This window comes from Pogonomyrmex barbatus, unplaced genomic scaffold, assembly GCF_055798465.1.
Source record: "Pogonomyrmex barbatus isolate J1 unplaced genomic scaffold, ASM5579846v1 scaffold26, whole genome shotgun sequence".
Taxonomy (NCBI): domain Eukaryota; kingdom Metazoa; phylum Arthropoda; class Insecta; order Hymenoptera; family Formicidae; genus Pogonomyrmex; species Pogonomyrmex barbatus.
Window position 1 is genome coordinate 198,685 of NW_028297123.1, and position 6,326 is coordinate 205,010.

Below are 6,326 nucleotides of genomic sequence, written 5' to 3' on the forward strand. Positions count from 1 at the left end.
CTACCATGCTCACTTCCAACGTCTGCCGCATGTAAATTAAACGTCACTTTTGGCTGAAACTTGATATGAGACAGTTTGAATAGTGTTACTTACTCGCCATATACTACACAGTCATTGTAGCTATTTCGCAAAAATTTACCTGACTTATCGAATGTATTATTTCGTAATTATTTCATATTGTTGTGACTGAGCGGTGGTCCGCTCGCTTTTGGCCTCCGAGTAATATTGAGAAGATCGTTCCTTGCTAACGCGTCGTTTATGTACTATTGATTTATTGATTAGAGAGATTTGACAGAGATTCATGCAGGATAGTTTTGAGAGGTGATGCGCGAGCGGATTGCGAGCGCGAAATTATATCACGAACAGTGTAATTAATTGTACTCATTAAGGTTGTTTCTTTATAAACGGCCTCTATTTATTTACGCGTGTCGCGTGAGTAAGAGTTGTGCAAGTGACTGCCTCGGAAACGCGACATTTTTGAGGGCTTGTCCGGGATAACGGACAATGGACGTCGCGTCGGGAAGTGTTAAGAAGCCAATCGAAAACGATGAGGCTCGAAGATCTTCGTAAGGAGGACGAGTCGCATGGCGAGGAAAAGGATTTGCACGCGCACACCGGAGAAGGATGAGATGTCGAATTTGGAAGCCGTTCTTCGCTCTACGCAGGAGGAACTCCGTCTTTTCCGAGAAGAGCGAGCGGTGATTGGATGTCAGCGTTAAATGTCAGTCATTAATTGACTAATTTCTTTTTGTTTTTAAAGTAAATAAAATACATTCTGTTTTTCCTTAAATTCGCATTTGCGTGGTATTAAGTAAAAAAAATGCTTTTACATTGACTTTTTGGCATGGTTTGATTTGTCGGACGGATGCGTACATTTATTAAATTTGGGCTTCGATGTCTCGGTTTTAGATAGGAAGGAAATCAAGGAAATAGGAAGTTAAATAATCTTCAAAGTTTTTCCGAATGTCCGGATGATCGTATCTGTTAGATGGGACTCCTTTAGATGTATAAATTCTGTTTCGAGAAGGCGTTCTAGATTGGATCGTGGTTTTCATCGAAGCCTGTGAGGAGTTGATTATTCTTTCCGTCCGTAGAAAGAAAAGTGAATTTTGAAAATATTTAAAAATTTTGAAAGAAATAGATACTCGTTTTCATTTTCATTTTTTTTAAAGTTTGCTGTTCAGTTGGCGTCTATGGCGGGAGATCTTCTTTTCCGAAGCCCGAACATCTGGCTGAATAATAATTCGAAGAAGTCTGCTTCATCTTCGGTTTGCCTCACCCGTGGTTTTTTTCCAAGGGACTTAGGGCGAATGCGGAGGCAGGGACTTGGGGAGTCTTTAAAGATGTTGGGTCCATGATAAATACCTTCCCCCCCTTGTCCAAAGAAATTAAAAAAGAAGCGCACAAAACTCAAAATTCAAGATTTAAAAAAGAAACACTCAAGAATAAGATTCGAAAAAAAGAAAAAAGAAATCAAGAAAGAAGTGAGAACGAAACTCTGCAACGGCTCAGTACTTCCAGGAGGGTATAAGATTGGGACCAAGAGTACGGCGCCCGGTAACTTGTAGCAACAACTCAGGGTAAGCCAGGAAGCCGTCTGGGCAGGTTTCTGGGCAGGTACCCAGGAATCTTTACCAAAGAAGAGAAGAAGATCGCTTTCTGTAAAGCAATTCCTGAAGAGAATTGTCAACGACAATTTTGTGGAGAAAGGGAGCAGTGTTGTGGCCGAGCGGTGGTCCGCTCGCTTTTGGTCCCCGAATAATGTTGAGAAGATTCCTTGCCAACGCGCCATTGTTTATGTACTATTGATTTATTGATTAGAGAGATGACAGAGATTCGTGCGGGATGGTTTTGAGAGGTGACACGCGAGCGGATTGCGAGTGTAAAATTGTATCATGAACAGTGTAATTAATTGTGCTTATTAAAGTTCCTTCTTTATAAATGACCGCTATTTATTTACACATGTCGCGTGAATGAGAGTTGTGCGAGTAATCACCGCGGAAGCGCGACAATATTATATGCTTTATTTTCTTCAGCATCAATCAAGATTATTTCAGTCTCCATGGAAGCAGCCATCTTTGTGTCCTGATTGCTTTACTTCCCTGATAGCCACAATAGAAAGTACGTCAAAATCAATGACGTCATAGAATTCAAGGCAGTATTTTTGTAGTGCACTGCTCTTTATATCGGAGCGCTATTCGTAGTACTGATAATACTTGGAGTGAATAAAGGAACGCACTCTAAATCTCATTATCTTGCCACCCGAGCCCCACAATTATACTTCCGATCATTCCCCGCACACGTGGCCCGAACTGGCGGCGCGAACCGCGCAGGAAAATCGCGCCTTGCAAAAATTTTTATCTGACGAACTGGTGAAATTCAATGACGTCCGCGGCCTCACCAACAAAATATCACATATCATCCGGGTTAAAACAAACATTCCACTAAAACGGCGTTATCGACCCCGAAATCCCCCGCAATACAATGCATCATCGACGACGAGGTGCGAGAAATGGAGGCGGAAGGTATAATCGAATCGTCTAAGAGCGCATGAAACTCACTAGCAGTAATCGTCAAAAAGAAAAATGGCAAGCCACATTTTTGCAGTGATTTTCGTAAAGTCAACGAAGTTACCGAACGCGACGCGTGCTCCCTACCACATATATAGTAGTCATCCTAGATAAACTCTGCGGAGCCAAATATTTATTCACATTCGATCTTAAATAAAGGTACTGGCAGCTACCCCTATCGCCCGAAAGCCGTCTAATTACAGTCTTTATCGTACTGGGCCGGAGTTTAATGCAATTCCGAGTGATGCCATTCGAATTCCGCCCCGGTCATTTTCCAACGTCTGCTAGATAGTATACTAGGTCTCGAGCTGGAGCCTCACGTATTCGTATATTTAGACGATATAATCGTGATCAGCCTCTCGTTTGAAAGTCATCTCAAACACCTCACGGAAGTGTTTCGACGGTTGCGCGAGACTCGTTTCCGCCTGAACTCCAATAAATGCCATTTCTGTGTAACCAAGTTAAAATATCTAGGGCATATCATAGACCGATGAGACATCCGAATTGACTCAGATAAAGTACGCGATGTCACACACTGGTCGCCCACGAATATTCGACAAATAAGACAATTCGTGGAAATGGTCTCCTGGTACCGACGTTTTATACCGAATTTCTCTACCCTTGCGGCTCCATTAACTAAACTAACAAAAAAAAAACGCGAAGTGGCAATAGGACTCAGAGCAGGACGATGCCTTTTAAAAACTAAAACAAGCGCTAACTTCCGCCCCGATACTCGCTTGTCCCGATTTCAATCGCTTTATTCTACAAACCGACGCAAGTTCCTCCGGCCTCAGGGCCGTGCTAACTCAACAGTTCAAGGAGGGAGAACGCGTAATTGCCTACGCGAGTCGTACTTTGAAACTTGCAGGGCTGAATGCATTTATGGCGCCATCGAATTCGAGTGCCTGACCGTCGTGTGAGGAATCCGTCACATGCGGAGTTATTTGGAAGGATACGAATTCACAATTGTTACCATCAGGCTCTCCGATGGCTCCAGCGGCTGGAGTTACGGCTCGGATGTCGAGCAATACAGGTTTGACGTAAAATATCGCCGAGGCCAACTCAACCGCATAGCAGACATTTTTTCAAAACGTTCCGCTTTTCAATACCGTCCATCTCTGCGTCATCTGCCCATGATGATATCGTCAATTTAAGAAGGTCCACGAAAGATTGGGTGAATTCAAAGATTATCGCATCCAGAACCGACTGTATCATCTGTTTGACAGATTTCCGCGACACGCTGATCACAAACTAATGGAAGGAATGCGTTCCGCGCGAGCACCGACCCGAAATACTGCACTGAATGTACAACGAACCAAATGGGACATTTAGGAATAGCAAAAACGATCGCGCGTACGGCCCGCCTCTATTATTGCCCCGGAATGTTCGTCGATATCGCCCGCTATGTACGAAACTGCGAAAATTGTCTTGCACACAAGGTAATGTAGCAACGCCTGGCCGGATTTCTCCATCCGTCGCACGTGTCAGATCCATGGCGAAAGATTATAATCGATCTCGTGGGACCGCTGCCCTGTTCGACCAATAGCCATTCGTGGTTATTAGTCATGCAAGATCGATTTACCAATGGATGGGGTTTCGACCTTTACGCTAAGCAACTGCCACGGCAGTAACACTGATGGAATCAGATTATCTTCCGCCATGGATGCTTCAGCGAAGTAAAGTCCGACAATGGCCGGCAGTTTATCGCGGGGCAATTCAAAAACGTGTTACGAACTTATGGCATTAAGTAAGGCACCGACCCACTCCTGCTTTACGCTCCTCATTACAATCCGGTGGAACAAACAATCAAAACTGTGATCAAGCACTTTATACAGAAAAACCATCGGCGATGGGATCATTACATCTCCGCATTCTAATTCGCAACAATACCGCATGACACGAGACCATCAGATATACCCCTGCTTATTTAGAATGAATTCCAGTTGCGCACAAAATAAATCGGACACAGCAGGTTGAATGGATCAGACACAGGTCCAAACGGATACAATAAGAAACGTACACAAGGTAGTTGAAATTGGACACAGTGAAAATCGGTCACAATGGCAATCGGACACAGTGGCAATCGGACACAGTACTAATCGGACACAGTAACAATCGAACACAGTGACAATCGGACACAGTAACAATCGGACACAGTAACAATCAGACCAGTGCCAATCGGACACAGTAGGAAATAGACGCACGGATAGTTGCAATCGTGACAGTTTTCCTAAAAAAGTGTTAAAAGTGTTATTATATTCGAAGTGCAAGATGCAATCTTTCGCCTTACTAAATTGATGAGTCTATCATGTACTAAAATGATAGATCCTAGAAAGATTGGCAAAGACCCCTACGCAAAGATTGGGTGTGAAGTTTTCGCTGATCTTTTCATTTTGTTATAAATATAATTTTGTATTGTTTTCGTAATTAGTTCTGTGATAGTGGGGAGGGGCGAAGCACCTCCCAACCCCCCCATTAGGGGGCTTCGTCCCCTGGACTCTCGTTCGGGAGGCTTTACCCCCCGAATCCCCCTTATTATGCGTACAGAGTACACAACGCATGCTCAGTTTATTGCATTACGTCGCTATGACAAATTTCCTAACCAAAAAAGTCGTCAATTTTAATGCTTAATATCTCGGTTCGTGAGGCAGACCGCCACATTTTTTTGCCAGATTCTTTTATTTATTTATCTATTTAACTATCCGTGTGTCCATTTCCTACTGTGTCCGATTGGCACTGTGTCCGATTGCTACTGTGTCCAATTGCTACTGTGTCCGATTGCTACTGTGCCCGATTGTTACTGTGTCCGATTGCTACTGTGTCTGATTGTCACTGTGTCCGATTTCCAATATGTCCGATTGCCACTGTGTCCGATTTTCACTGTGTCCGATTTCAATCACCTTGTGTCCGTTCCTTATTTTATCTGTTTGAAATCTGTGTCCGATTCATTCAATCTGCTCTGTCCAATTTATTCTGTGTGCAAATGCGATTTCCCCCTTATTTAAATCACGGCCGCGAATTAAACAGCCCTCACCACACGCTTCACGCTGCGATTTGACCAAGACGGCCAATGTAAATATATTCACGAGTTTGTTTAAATATATCTTTTGTTATTATGACATTGTTTATTTCTTTTGTTCTTCTGTAAAGCGAGAAAGAGGTGTAACGATACATTTTCCGCGCACCATTCTTGTATAAGTGCATTCGGACTCCGCGCCCGAAAATAGTCGACGCGCAGACCGAACGCATCGATCGTTGCGCGCGCGAAAAGCACGCGTCCGCTAAAACATCGCCGACGACCCGCGATATTTTGCGACTCACAAAATAACCGTCAAACCGGGAGTATATAAACCCAGCCGATTCTCGGTAAAGAAACCAGGCCGAATCGATTCTCCGATCTGTCTCCCGATACTAACGAGATCCTGATCTCCGCCGAGCATATTCGACACTGGTATCCTCCATACAGCGAGAAAATCGGGACCGAGCATTCTCAATCCCTGTCAAGCATACTTGGCTCTCATCTCTCCGAGATAGAGCGCTCTCAGTCTCAATGCTTCCTCCAACAATACGACCAAACGGCGCAGAGCATTCTCAATCCCCGACAAGCATTGTCTCTCATTTTTCCTATCCACCAACCGCGAGACGGAGCATTCTCAGTCTCACCACTTCTACCATTACACTAGCACACGGGACATTCTCAATCCTCGATAAGCATATTTGTCTTTGGTGTAAAATTCAAAGTCAAGAGCGAGTCTC